A 15,340-nucleotide genomic window follows, 5' to 3' on the forward strand; every position below is an offset into this window, starting at 1 on the left:
AGCAGATCACCCCTTTGTAAGACCTCAGAAGAACGTGACAAACTCCAAGGTCCTAATATTTGGTCCAAGGGAAAAATACCCTGAGTCTAAATGTGATAATTGGCATTATCCCTCACCATGGAGCAAGGCTGTGTGCACCAACAGCCAGAAAGAGAGCATCTGTGTCATCCACTTCCCAGCCTGAGGTGGAGATGGGCATGGAGGGACTAGCAGCAGAGGAACAGAATAGTTTTAGGCAGCTGCATTTTGGAAAGAAAGAAATCTTTACTGACAGGTGCAGACTAAACCAAAAGATTTCATTATAATTACTGTTTAAATTAATTCACATGAAAGCAGGATACTGAGGGAAACGTGTTGTTGAGGAGCAGTCACAAGTTATGTTTTCAAACAGAACAAAGCAACAAATCCTAGATTCTGGGTTTTGAGCTAGAGCCTGCTGAAAATAAAAAGCCAGTTGTGGATGGCAGCAAGAATAAATGAAGGAAACTTACTGTCACCTTTGTATGTAAGCTTGTATTCTACCTACAAATTACTTTCTTTTTCCCCCATTATAATTTTTTTTCCTACTTCAAACATGAATTTATCTCAAACAGAGAGAGGCTGGTCTGAGCAGCAAACACACATGACTTCTGCTGTGCAGGGTTCCTCTGCATGGGATTGACAGACTCCCAAGCTTTGTACTTTTGCAGGTTGAAAGCCTCTGGAATTGCCCTCCACAGGATGCCTGGGTACCACAATGAAGCCAAGGGTCCACTGGCTACAGGATATCACAGTACAGGTTTCCAAGCTAAATAGAGCCTAAATATACTGAGAAATTAAAGCTGATCACTGTATTTTCTTTTTTTGGGGGGTTGTAGTGTTAGGTGTCTACCTTTTATCCAGAACTGAAGGTTGCCTTGATTTTGCAGTCTGTAGTTAGTCAAAACTCCTGACAGCTACCACAAGCAAACCAATGTGTGTGGTCTCACTGAGATGCCTTCACCCCTGAAATCTCTGGGCCTAACTGCACTGACGAGGGTACCCCAAAGTACATGGCAGAAAAACTTCCCCCCATAAACAGGCAGAGGCTTGGCAGGTAGAGAAGGGGATGATTCCCTGCTTGAGCCTGTCAAGCTTGGGCTCGCAGTCTTACATCCCCTACTCCAAAATGCCTTAGAATTTTCCAAAAGTTTTCTTTGTATTTTATTCCATACAGGGTACAGGCACACACACAGCCAGACAACTGACTCAGCACTGGGACAGCAGTTTGAACATGACACTAGTCAGCAGGCTGGGAGGGAATGTGTGTGTGTCCCAGAGGACCATGCCTCCTGCATGTCTCCCAGTTGCCAGCTCCAACAGACAAGTTTTTCTGTGTTCCCTATGTGCTCCAAGATACAACTGAACCATAGCACTGATGTGGACAGGCTCCTGTGGTGGTGGCATTTGCCAGCTTCATATTTAAAACCCATGTGAACTGGGCAGTTACTCATTTCAGCGAGGTTGCCCAGCCATTTCTAATCTGCTCCTTGCAGAGGGTGTGCAGGGCAGGACCAGAGGCAGTCAAGCACAGCTGCCCCAGTGTTGTGACTCCAGCTGCCGCCCAAGGGCTGGGGCTGATGCCAGCCTGGAACATCTGAGTGATTACGGCCACAGTGCTTCTAAAATAAATAAATAAATACACCCCACCCCAAACTAAACACAAGTAACAATGCACATCGTACCAATGCTAAATATGATCAAGTGATAATTCCTAGTAGAATACCAGTATCGGTATGATTTCTGCAGATATCAATGAAAACTAAAATTAAGAAATACATTCAGTGTCCTGTTGTACCTGCGTTTAGTAGAATTCCACTATCCTTAGATACCAGTGATGACAATGCAAAAAAAGGAAAATAAAAGTCTTTTAGAGACTTAATATAGCTGTGAAGATATATTAAAAAAGTTACTCCTACAAGGAAGAGTACTGCCTGTGAACACAGCTAGCACCATATTTAAACTTAGTCATTTTGTCATTCAAACAGTGGAAATAAATCTTACATCTTACAGTGAAGGAAACAGAAAATTACAATGAATGTAATATGCAATTTTATAAATGCCTTTTCTCCTTGGAGAAACTGGAAATGTGTTTACAGTGAAAAGTTCATTATTAAAATTTCATTTTGCTCTGCCACTTGGGCTTTGTGGGGTTAAAATATGAAGTCTTATATGTTCACCTAGCGTTACACTCAGATTTCAGCTACACAGCGTTTTTAAAACGCTGTCAAACATAACTCATTTTATTCTGTTAGCAATACAAACACACTCCATTTTATTGAGTTAGTCAACTTAAAATTACAACTACAAAAAATCCAAAGAAAACAAAACTAATAGGATGCCGAAATACAGGAGGAACCGCAAGCTACATTAAACTCGTTGCTGTTAACAGAATTAACTTTTAAACTGATTACACTTTCTTACTGAAGAGTAAAATATATAGCGTACTACACAATAATACATTACACTGCTCAGATTTGAGTTTTAACAATACATTGTTACACTCACAGTTAACTTTGCATCTTACCTGGTTCTGCCATTCCCCCCTCTGCTAGTTTTATTGGCAAGTTTTAAGGTTTGCCTCTGCAGTTGTTCTTGTGAGCCTCAGGATGCTTTAAATAGAGCAATATTTGGAATGTGCTGCAGCTGCCTTGCTCACTGATGCCAGTTTTTGGCTATATGCATTCAGTTGTCTAAAAAGGCAGGAGCTGAAGGGATTCAAGGTTACGTCTTCCTGTTCATGCAACTGCACATATGTTTTGGTGAAGACTAAATAAAGATTGGGTCATTTTTGAAGAGGGAAAGAAACAAGGGCAAAGCCTACTTTATGGCCTCTTTACAACCGTGAAACACCAGATGGCAAGTTTATGTCAATTTTATGTGCATCCATATATTTAAAGTATGACAGGGGTCCAGGTTGTTCTTACTCTTCCACATCTTCTCTCATCTCTCTCCTATCAAAAAAACAAGCCAAGGCCAATTCAGTAATACTTGTGCGTGTACTTCTATAGTTAGAGCTACATACAGTTATAGGCTATGTATATTACACATATATATACACACACATACACACACACTTGCTAAACATCACCAAGTATCTTGTACTCCACAAAGCGCAGAGGTACATTTAGCATCTTCCCTCTGAAAGATTACAGTGTACAGTCAGAAGTTTTCATTGCTCCTGTGGGTAGTGGGTAACAAAATTCAAGGGAGGCACATCTGTAAGATAATCCGAGAATGATCTTGTCCTAAATAGGATAAATCATTGCAAACTGTCTCAAACTCAGAAGAGAAAAAAACATGGAGCTAGTGCCAGATCTGATCCAAAAGGAGAAACTGCACATTACACAAGCTTGTATCACATGAAAGGAGAGCTCTGTATAAAGATCTCTTGCTGTGATCCTGGCCACAGTTTTTGACCAGTAAGAAACCCGCTCAAAGTTTGTTAGGGAAATGAAGCCCTGTATATATGCTTCAGTCATTCAGAGAAACACACAGGTGCATCCATGTTAGCAAAAAGCCCCTAACAAATGCTTTGTTTCAGCAACAGGAGGACATTTCCTCTAGCATTCATCAAGCTCATATAAAATACCATTTCAGAGCTGTGCCTAAATGAGACAAGGATTCTTCCCATGTGTTTCCGAAATGGAAAAGGACACAACTTGCTGTTCAAAAGCCATTCCAGAACATGTACATGGGATGTTTTGAAGAAATCTAATCTGCATGCTTGTGTAGTTCAGAGGCATTGGTGTGGGCTCCCAAAAGACAAGGCAGAGCTGAGAGAGACATTATGCAGACCTTCTAAGACAGATTATCGCTTTCTTATGTGCTTTTTGCTTAAATATTAAGTACATAAATACCAGTTATCACCTTTGTTCAGAATTGTTTCCTCTCTTACAGTCGCTATGGAGATCGATTCTTACTTAGAGATATTGTACCTGACAGCCTGAAGAAAAGGAATTAAGCCAAAGTTAGACTCCAGAGCACCAGGTGGAAAAAATACCAGCTTTTCATACCAACACAATCTAACTTGTTCCAAAGCAAGTTCATAACTCAAGTATATAACTGTGAAAGGACTAGAGCCTTTTATAATGGAAATACAATACCAGTCCCTTCCAAGGAAGTGTCTGTTCCTGAACGCAGAAGCTGCTTTCTGGGGTTTCCTTCTAAGTTCCCTGCCCACCCCGTGGCTGAAGAGGCAGAGCAGAATGGTGCAGATACATGTCCAATGCTACACATAGAAAACAGCTGGGAGAGACAGCCTTCAGTATACCCATAGCAAATGCAATTAGATGACTGGTTATTTTTACAGGAATAATATTTTTTTTTTGTCCTAGATGGAAGAGTGGAAACTGTGGGCCCCAGGCTACATGACTTACATCCATCTGCAGAGTACTTGCATCTGGAATGAACAACAAAAAACAAGGCAGAAGAATATTCTAAATACAATTATTCGTATTGCTGTGATCAGTATCTTAGAAACCATGCTAACACACATACAATGTGACTGAGCAGCACTCAACTCTGGCAAAACTTTACTGAAAACAGTTGTTTTACATCAGCAATGACTTTAGTTGTGTATAGATTGCATACTATAAACAATCTTATTTTTTTGGTCTTTTGAGTCTGGAATGAATTCTAAGATGACAGTTATGGAAAAAACCAGAAGCCAGGTCATGTCACCTAAGGAAGTTTTCATCAATTTCTGCAATCAGTATCTTGACCATCTTGATCCTCAGTCAGTTTGTGCTCTCTCAGACTCTTGTTTCTGTTTGCACAATGAGATACATCAAAGTAGGTACTTTGAAGCATTATTTCCAGTTCTGCAGATGCAACAGAGACCTGGAGCTTTACTGTCTGCCCAGTAATACCAGGTTCATAGCAGGAAGTCTCTTCTGACAACAGAACTTTGCTGGCTGAAGGATCAGACTCCTCCTTCTTTTCTAGTAGGGGTACAGGACTTACAGGATTTTTTGGGACCTGAAACGCCTGGCTACCAATTAACAGCATCATGAGATAACATCTTTTTCATCAGCTTTAACACCATGGTACCTGCTAATCTCTAGAATTTCCCACTGATGGTTTCCCAGCAGTTGCGACAACACCTGCAACGCCTTCAGACCAGTAGAGACTCAGTGAGTCCCCTCAAAGAATCATGTTCACCTGCCCAGGGAAACTAGTCAAAGAACTTCCACTGATTTCTAGAGATCGGTTTGACCCAATGGGTATGCTAATATGGTAATTGAAACGGCAAGCTCTGCAAGCCCTGAAGTTTTCTGGTACTGGATCTATGCCTCTTATGTCTCCACTGCTGGCTTTTGCCAGTCCTCTGCATTCTTGAGCAAGACAGCCTTTCTCCAAGCATCACGTAAGGAAAGCAGTTTCATTAATGCTTGTCCAAAATGGGCATACTCTTAAAATAAAACTGTGCCATGCACAATTCAGCGTATCACATCATTTTGAGACACAAGAATAAAATATGAGCTTTACATTCTTTGTCTAGCTATGCTGTAAAGCAGAGGTTTTGGGATAAGATGCAATTTGGTGTAAAAAGAAATATGATTCTGTTCTTTGTGTAATATATTTATTGAAAAATACCCCCAACCTCTCTGATACAATAGCTTCATTGGCTCCGTAGCTGTTCCCGTAAGAATCCTATCTGCTTTGGTTCTACTAATTACATACATGCATACACACATCTGATCTAATGGAAATAATTTCTGCCTGGAACCAGGTATTCCTAACAAGAGAATCTGACCTTCACAGATTGGGAACTTTCCAGGCGTAGTTGCCTTAAGCAAGGACAGAGAGTCATTGCTCTTCACAGCAGTTTTCCTAACTACTACCCTAATTTAGCTACAAGCACAGTAAGTATTGTTCTGCAAGCCTAAAGCATGAGGTTAAGGATATAAAAGTTGTAACTGCAGCAAAGAATAGTGTAACAATATCGACATTATTTTAAACAACACATCATCTGTTTGGAATGGACAAGAGAACTGCAGACAAACTCTACAATAGATCTCAGTCCAACAGCCGGGAAAAAAAAGCAGAGGGACAGTTTTAAAATATAAAACCCAAGAAGAGTACACACTGCTTAAGAATAAAATCAGGAGAGGGATTTGTAGCAAAAAGCAATTGCTTTTTTGCCTGCTGAAGAACAATACATATGAAAAACAACTTCCTCATTCTTATTTGTGTTTCAAATTAAAATGTAATTTTTGTATGTCTTTTTTTTTCTCTGTTTGTATGGTGTTTTTTTCTTTGTTTTTGTGCTGGCATCATGAAATACTCAATATTCAGAATTAGCTGTGGTCAGAAATGAGATCTCTATTTTAGCCTTTAATTCACTGTTTAGCTCAAACAGATTTATCTCACTTAAGGCAGTCTTTTGAGCAGGCTCCTTGATTTCAGTCCTGTTATCTGCTCAAAGCTAGGAATGCACTTTAAATGCCTTCAGTACTTTAAGTGAATTAGAATAAATTGAGTAAGTCAGCAGGGCTGCAAGTCTTTCTGGAAGAGAAAGCAATTTTAAGGGGAGAAACAGTACTGATGTTGTAGAAAATATTAAATTCCCTTCTTCAGATCCATGTGGACTTTGCCAAGAGGGAAAAAAAAAAGGGGAAAAAAGCAGAGGCTTTGGATTCACTGGCTGGCTGGAAGTTATGAATGCTGTTGTTCACCAACTCCTGCTGCTCACCACTGAGAATCCTGTACAGGCCATTTACCTGGTTTGGAGGAACAATGCCCCTAGCTGTGTTCAAAAGTATGTTCCCTGGTAGTATAAAGTGCACTATTTCACTGATGGCTATCTTTTTGGATATTCCTTCAGTCATACAAAGGAGCTGTATGAGCCTGCCATTCTCATCCGAGCCATTTTACTGTGTCTGCACTAAAAAGGCCAGGCAAGCCCTGGGGAGCTGTCTGTCACCAGCTCCTTTGCCACAGCAAAGCAAGGATCTGCAGCATCTGTCCTCGAACACAGTGCTCATGGTAAGTTAGTGGACAAGGCGGCAATTAGAGACAGAGTCCAATCCTACAGAAAACAAGAAAAAAAATCAGGCCGGCGCTACCAGAAATGTTTGTACAGCTCCTTAACAGGTAGACTGGTTACATAAGAGCATTTCAGCTGGCTAGCCTAACACTGGGGCCACAAGGCCAACATACATTGCCACAAATACATCGTTGGATTTGTTTTCCTGTAACAGTAAGGGGCACACGTCTAACGTTAGAACATCTTAACACCATCTCCACCCTTCGACTCACCCACTGTGTTGTGTTTGTACACATGGGGTGTTACAGTAAGCAGAAATAAAGGTTGTGCTTGCTTAGAGAGCACAGAGTCAGAGACAAACATCTCTGTTTCATGAACTTTGAGTTTCCTTTCTCTGAACTAGTGCTGGTTTTTAGACAACGTGTTTGGGAAAGATTTAGCTATAAACAATCACCTATCACCTCATTAAGAAGGAAACTCTTCCCCTTTTGTACCAGAACAGGTTTTCTTCATAGCGCAGTTCTCTCTGAGGAATGCTGGGAAAAAAATAGAGAAAGCAAATATCAACTGCTTGGTAACAACACCACAGATGCTTTTGCTATGCTACTTCTGCTGAGTCTGAGTGATTTAGCATCTGATATTTGGGAAGCAACTATCAAAAAACCTCTTTAAAACACGATGCATTTTGCAAGAAAATTGGCAATATTTACTGTTTAAATAGCTAATACATTTAGAGTACATTCCAACCTTCATAATTTCATTAGTACCTAGATATGAAGTATTAGAATGTCAAATTTATATTATTGTTAGTTGTACTTCTGACATGTGAACATCTACATGGAGTATTCAGTAGCCTGGCAAAGAAATGCTTTCAATTTACAAATCCTATGCAATTCTTATAAATAACTGAAGGCTATACTGCTTTATATTAGAGGGACATATCAACTCACAAAATTAATCCTCCAAGTAATACTTACAGCTTTGTAATATTGGTAGTTATTTTTTTAAAGCAGATTTACTTCAATTGAGCTTTTTCCTTTAAAATGCCCTGATTTGCTAGCAAATTGAAAGCCATGTTTATACGCCTTGGAATGTGTTATTACTTTGCCATAGTCTCCTGTGACCTGCAGACTAACATGTGAGAAAGTATCAGATTATTGCATTCACAAAATAAATATGGAAAATTTGTCTCATGAGATGCATTTTATTAGTCACAGCAATCTTAGAATTTGAAACCTCCCTTAAAATTTGCTAGACATTACTTCCACTCACATTTACATCATGAAAATAAAGACTGATTGTTATTTGATAACTATGCAACTGAAGACCTGAAAAGATCCATTTATTAATCTACTAAATATTTAATTCCACACACTAGTTCCTAGGGCTTGGGGTGTATGAGTCATTGCTCTTGGCAGAGCACTTCAGCTGAATGCTGAGATACCTGATAAAAAAAGGCTGTAAATATAACAGAAAAAGGGCACTATCATTGTAGACATCTGCATGTGCAATGTCATTTCTGGATTAGTTTCCCACTGCTGTCTAAAAGTAATGTGGATAACAACGTGGGTTTTGTCTTTGTATAGCTTCGTTTCAATGGCTGCTCAGTGACTGGTGAATACCTTTCTAGCTGGCAAGGGGATAATTGCTGTGAATAAATCTGCCTGACACATAATTTATGAGAAACAGTCTCAGCTGGATTGCTTAGTACTGAACTTCAGATGACTGGGAGGTAAATTGCCCTACAAAGCAATGGCACTCAAGGCAAGGCCAGATTTCAAAGCTTCCACTTCAGTGGCCAGAGTCTCAATGGGCACTGCAACCTGACCTGGGTTTCCAGCTTGTTCTGCACAGCCTGCTGAGACCATGGGCAACAGCCCACTCCATGGGGATGGCTGTATGTGAACAAAGAGCTGAGTGTACTTAACTGCAGTTATTTGGAGACTGAAAGAAGGTCCGGAGGCCTGTCCAACCAAGTGCTGCACACCTTTGCCTGCTGCTGAACTGAAAGACATGTGAGATGATAAACACCTCCCAGGAATAGCTCAGCAACCAAAGCTGCCCAGTGCAGGGTCAGCAACAGGACAAGTTTCGGATATTTCCTATAAAAACTTCATTAATTTCTTCTTCTCCAGTGATTATTCTTCTGGAAGGAAACCCAATTTAACTTATCATACACTGTAAATCACCAAAGGATTTATGATTTGGGAAATGTCAGCTTTCTGGAAGATGCATTTTATGATTTATACATTAGCATAACCTGTTGGTGTGGCTTTTACTGTGACAGCCAAAGAAAAATCGGCATTTAATGTGCCACTCAGATTTGCACTGAATCTTAACTTCCTGACCAAGCTACTACGCCCAAGTTAAAACTCCAGTCTTACCATGCTGCATTTTCCATGTGATTTTTCTGCTATCACAAACCCACAAAGTTAATACTTCTTTCATTCTGTTTTGTTTTTTTTTGATAAGAAAAGTTGGCAGTGCACCCCTTATACAGCAAAAAGAGTGAGGAAAAGGCCTCAGTGCACGTGCGGGGAGGCATGTCCAGCAGTGGCCAGGTGCCAGAGTCTTAGCTTCTTGCACTGCTCCATTCTGCTAGCAAAAAGCTAAGAGAAGCACTAAGCCACACCCAGTTTTAGAGCAGACCCCATACTGCTTTGCAGTACTTGTGATCATTACATACCTTCAAGCAGTCCATCATGTTGAGGACACTACATCTTCCAGCCTTCCACTGACACTGGGCTGAAATGCTTCCTCTGGCTCCAGGTCTGCTGGAGGTTGGGTAGTGGGCAAAAAGAAATCCAGGCACACTGTGCCATCCACACTATTTGTAGAAAATTATTTCCAGTGGTTGTAAGGACAGAGAAGAAATGAGGAACCCTGTGTCTGACCTGCTTGAAGAAACCTGAATACACAGTGCTCTCCCAGCTCAGGCCAGCCAGGCCAGTCCCAGCTCCCGCTACTTCCCCTGCACCCAAGGGTGAAATGGGGCACATACAGGAGCGTGGGAGGCTTCCCCCTTCCCCGGCAGCACTGCTTGTGGCACAAGGAGAGAGGTAGAGGAAACAGGGTGAATGACTGCCAGAGCTGCTTCCCAACTGATTTCTTTTCTCTTTGCCCAGCTCCCCTCTCCCCTGGCTTGCAAAGGGACTGTTCTTATAGATGAAGTTTAAAGTTTGGTGCTCAGGATACATTTTTACCATTTCAGGCTCAAGTGTGCAGGAAAAGGGTCCATTCAGAGGGTGGGGAGGCAGCAGTGTGGGAGGCCTGGAGCAACCAACAAGGGTCACCTAAGGGGATTGTTATTCTCAAATATTTGGCGTTTGCCATGATGCCCAGACAAAGAAATGGCACCAGCTGGATATTAGATTACACTTTTGGTTGTTCCCTTGTTTTAACTCCTGGAAAACAAGTAAGTGTACTGCTTAGCTGGGATGCATCTTCAGTTCTTGGTTCAGCCCTGAACTGAAAACAACTTACTAGACTGAAGATACACATTCAGGAACAAATGCTAGCTCATATGATTTCAGCTCATGTGCAGAGCAAAGTCATGCACAGGCTGAAAATATTTTTACTGGATCTTATTGTGTGCTCTGAAAGAGCATTAGATCATGCCAGCAAGGAATACAATGGCAAACACAAACTGGCTGAAGAAAAAAGGATATATTCACTAACATAATTTGTGAAAGACTTTCTAAAATGCCGTGTTCATCTAAGATTTAAATTATGTGTTTATCTGATCACTCCAGTTAACCATAAACACTGGATAAAATGGAGTAAGATGATTTCAATGTCCTCATGTTTGTTACAACAAAGTGATCTTTAAGGTCCCTTCCAACCCAAACCATTCTACAATTTCCTTAGAATCTTTTATTCTGCATTTTCCTATGTATTAGAAAACTGCAACACAACTGAGTATAAGCCGGCCCTGGAATTTGTGCCCTAGTCACCCACCCTAAACTGCATGTTTTCCAGCAGAAATACCCACAGGTATCTTGCTCTCATCTGTACGTAGGGTGACTCCCTTTTCTTAAACACTGGAAAAAGCAAGCCTAACCAAGGTTGGCATTTAACGAAAGGGAACAAAATTCAAGACCAGAAGGAAACAACTTGTGTGAAAGCAAAACCATACTCAGGTCAGCAGAGATACACAAGACTACACCAGCTGAGACTCAGCCATAAGGAAACAGCCTTCATGTGAGTGAGAAGGCTCTGCACTCTGTAAAAAGTAATCACTTCTGAATGTGAGTTGAATCTGCATGATCTGGACACAAGATTTGACACTGTCCTCCTGGAAGGACCAGCTCAGACTTCCACTGCATTTGTAGACAACTAGTAATTGTTTCCTCTCCTTTTCCAGGTGACTCTGGCGTAAGTTTCCGTATGTGGAGATGACCCTTCCTTTTTCAGTCCATCTGCTTGTGGGAGAACATAAGATGGATCTTTGTTCCTTTCTTTTTCTATAGCTTATATTTTCATTTTTAAATGCATCTACTGTGCTGGGGAAAAGATGAATTTTAAAAACTATGAGAACAAATCACTTTATTCAAAACAGCTGTGCCAGCCTTGAAAAGCCATTAAAATGTTACCAAGTGTTATGCAACCAGAAATAAAGGTCTACAAACATTAAAAAATTGACACTTCCATGCACAGATTAATAAAGTAACTTACTTGTAAGAAGGTAGCCAACTTTACCAGCTAGATACCTACTGTAAACACCAAGTCCTTAAGGAGGGAACAGCAGCAGCTCCTACACTTGTGCAGCAGTGCCCTCTTACGCCAGATAGGGCAACTTCAGATCTACAGGGAAACTAGAGGGTGCTCTACAGCATCAAAGGAGGCACTGGACCTACATGCACAAAAAAAGGTGTGTGGGTTTTTGTGGCTTGGTTTGTGGGGGTTGTTTGGTTGTTGTTGTGTGAGTTGGTTTGATTTGGTTTTATTATTATTATTATTATTATTATTATTACTATTATTATTATTATTATTATTATTATTTTGTTTTTGTGTGGGGTTTGTTACTTGGCTCTCCCCTGCCGAAACTAAATATGCTGTCCTTAAAACTTTTCTCAGGAAATATATAGTGGTTTGGGGCTTTGAAAAAACTGAGTGCTTCTTCATTCGGGGGTGTCTCTGTCCCTGTTCAAATGAATTCTACTACAAATGAAGGAGGGCACCTGTATCTCACTCTCCTCAGCCCTTGATACCCCCATGCACAAGCCAAAGATGATAAAAAAATGGCTGATCACTAGCCTGTTGGCTACTGTTCAGATCACTTGAGTAACTGGGAGCAACATCTACAGGTAGAAACACAGATTTTGGTGTTTGTTTGATTTTAGCCCTCCCCTACCTTTCTCATTTCTGTAGGTGCTTTACGGAGAATGTATTTTGCTGTAATCTAAGCTCCCAGAACTTGCTGGGTTTTGCTTTCAGAAGCTACTTCTGTTATTGAATCACAAACCCACACTGTCTAATTAGCTTCTTGTTTTCCAGAGCAGTCACAGATTGTATGCACTAGTTAAATCTGGCCACTGCAACAGGTTCAAGCTGTTTCCTAAGCAAAAGCCATACATCATCTCACCTCACTTTGTGCACCGTACACAAAATCGAGGTACACAAAATGCTCAGGTTAGACGGACCTGTCGGCATCCAGCTTCTGCATGACTTGAGAGGTTAGGTCCCACTAACCAAAACCTTTCCCCTGCATGAACCTGCTCACTCCTGCTCCGTGCTGCGTGGTTGCCAGCAGATGGCAACCCCTTCCTGCAGTCCTGGGCAGCGAGGCCAGTGCTTTGTCTCAGGCGTACAGGGCGTTTGGGAGAAATAGATCAGAATTATTAGAAAAACCCCACAACCAAACAACAAAACAACCAACCCCCCACAAAATTAAGTAATATCATTAATTACGGAACTATTATTTATATAGGAAAAGTATTATTTTTCCTGGATTTTTGAAACAAACTGCTCAACATACAGAGACTATAGAAGGAAAATAAAGAGCCAGTTCTTCCTTGCTCTGTTGCCGACCTATACACACAGATATACACTTGGAGCAAGGTTTTGTTTCTTAAACACTCGAGGAATTATTCCTTTTCCATATTCTCACTTATATATCATAGTCGCAGACATCATAAAATGATCTAAAATAATAATGAGGTGAGAAAAGATCACAATTTAATCAGTGTTTCGAAGACAATTCTTTCTGCAATAGCTCTGGCTGTGGGAAATGTATATTCCATGATGTATATTCCTGTTAAGCCACTTCACTTAACACACCGCTCATTAGTACGGAGCAAAGAATAAATGACAGAACTCACCTGTCTTTCCTCAAAGAATCAGCATGTTTTGCAATGCACCCCTAATGAAAAAGGATGTCACAAGCAAAATTTTGCCACATTTGGTTCTGCAGTCCTGCATCTTAGCCCAAGGGGCAGCAAGATCCTGCAGAAGACTAAATATTTGGTGAGGGAAATAGATCTGAATATACTTCTACCATGAAAATAAAAAAATCTACTTTTTAATTTTTTAATGAGTTATTCTACCTTGTTATACATGTGTATATATATATATATATACACAATCAAGTAAATATTCATTATGCTAATGAAAGTAATAGCAGGGGCACAGACTGGTAAAGCAGTGTAATTTGGCTTTACTTTCCCAGTGAAGGCAGGTATTTTTATAAAATCCTCATCCAAAATATAACAGGCCAGTGGTCATATTTGCAAGGCCTTATGTACACTTCAATTACTCCAGTGTTGTTGCTGCAAAATGCAGAAGTGATTAGTTCAGTAAAAAACGTTCCTCAGATTCAGTTTATTGTTTCATTTATACTGAATTGAAATGAGCTATCTTTAAACCTCATAAAGAACATGTTATTGTTTGTGTAAGTGCTTTAAAATCATGCTGTAAGTAAAAGGTCACATGAAAAAGTCCAAAAGCTAGGCCAAAAAGCAAAAGAAGATACTTTTGATGGTTTTAGTAGAGGGATAATCTCTAGAAGTAGTCTTTTAATAAGTTATCTTGAAGTTTTCATTTAAAGCAAAATCCGTGGAGAAATTGCATATGAGCTGTCTTCAGTGTGTGGAAGAAAACAATCCTGGGGGTGTAACAATCTATACTAGATGATATTGTTGGTAGATAACAAGTTCATGTTTTCTGAGTGCACCTCAGAGTTATTATTTTTATCTGAGCACCAATGCCTTTGCTAGTTCAGCACGTGCTCTGAACTAGTCATCAAGCTTTACAGGCTACAGAATCACCAAACATATTGAACCAAAAATATTCCATGTGCTACATGAACAGTTACGAACATCAAGCACCAGCAATAGTTTAGAACACACTAAAACTCCAAAAGAAGCATAAATTCCCTTACTTTTCTCTCCAGAGAAGCTGATGCTGCTGCTAACTGATTCAAGTAGATTCTATAAATACAAATATTATAATCTGAAATGTTATTCATGCAAAATGAGAATTCCAAAATCCCAATGCTGATTTTTATATAAGCACACATGAGGGAAGGAAATAGAGGAAACAGTTGAATTTCAAAATATTTTTTACTTTTTTCAGGTATTCCCTAAGTGGACTCGATTTTTTTTCTTGGTAGCTACTTCTGAACAGCCACGCAGAGTTTAAATGCTGTCAAATGCCAAAGGATGTTTTCTTCTAAATGAATGCTAATTAAATTAGTAGCATAGGTAACTACACTTACATTAAATTGTTTGTATTATGTGAGATTCAGCTGAGACAATTACTATTCAGTATTGTGTGGGTTTTATCTTCTGTATTGATATATTAGCATACGTTTCTTAATTGTGTAAAGTTATTAAATTAACAATCTATAATGTACAATCATCTCCTTGATCACTCTTTCTGCAGCTCCTTTGCCTTGAGCTGTTGATTATGAACCTTACTGTGCCACGTCCTCCAGCATCTGATGCAGACCGGTGGCCACATCCCATCCATAACATTGAATTGTACGTCTGCTGGTAGAGTAGGAAGAGTTTACATGTTAGTGCAGGGTTTGGTAATACAGTTCTATATACTTTTAAAATAAGCTCTGCTGAATTAAATATGATCCCAGAGAATTCCTATTAAAACAGTGTCCTTCACACATGGTTAAATTAATCTGTGGATCATGACTTCTGCGACTCCTTCCAGGAGCTAGGAACTGTCACATGTGATGTCACCATCTTGTCCTTGCCAACACAACTCTACAGCAGCACAAGTTGTGAAGGCCAATTCTGTCCAAAAAGCCCATATGCTGCTGATGCCATTGTCACCTGGGGGAAAGAACAAGATCAGCACAAACTGTAACATTCAGATTTT

General features: G+C 40.1%; 1 long non-coding RNA gene across 2 annotated transcripts; it reads right to left on the minus strand.

The window, feature by feature from the left end:
* Positions 1 to 6,274: 6,274 nt before the first annotated feature.
* Positions 6,275 to 12,712, minus strand: LOC133222148 (uncharacterized). 2 transcript variants are annotated; one of them, XR_009728211.1, is made up of 3 exons: positions 9,696 to 11,719; positions 7,471 to 7,545; positions 6,275 to 6,528 (listed from the first exon to the last, which is right to left on the minus strand). It is a non-coding gene; the product is annotated as an uncharacterized LOC133222148 (long non-coding RNA). The 2 variants fall into 2 exon arrangements; XR_009728212.1 differs by lacking the exon at positions 6,275 to 6,528 and adding an exon at positions 12,652 to 12,712 and having other exon boundaries at positions 6,752 to 7,545; positions 9,696 to 11,511.
* Positions 12,713 to 15,340: the final 2,628 nt, after the last annotated feature.

This window comes from Neopsephotus bourkii, unplaced genomic scaffold (genome assembly GCF_033783945.1).
Source record: "Neopsephotus bourkii isolate Nb327-2 ecotype Australia unplaced genomic scaffold, CSIRO-AGI_Nbou_v1 NB_1574, whole genome shotgun sequence".
In the NCBI taxonomy this organism is placed as follows: domain Eukaryota; kingdom Metazoa; phylum Chordata; class Aves; order Psittaciformes; family Psittacidae; genus Neopsephotus; species Neopsephotus bourkii.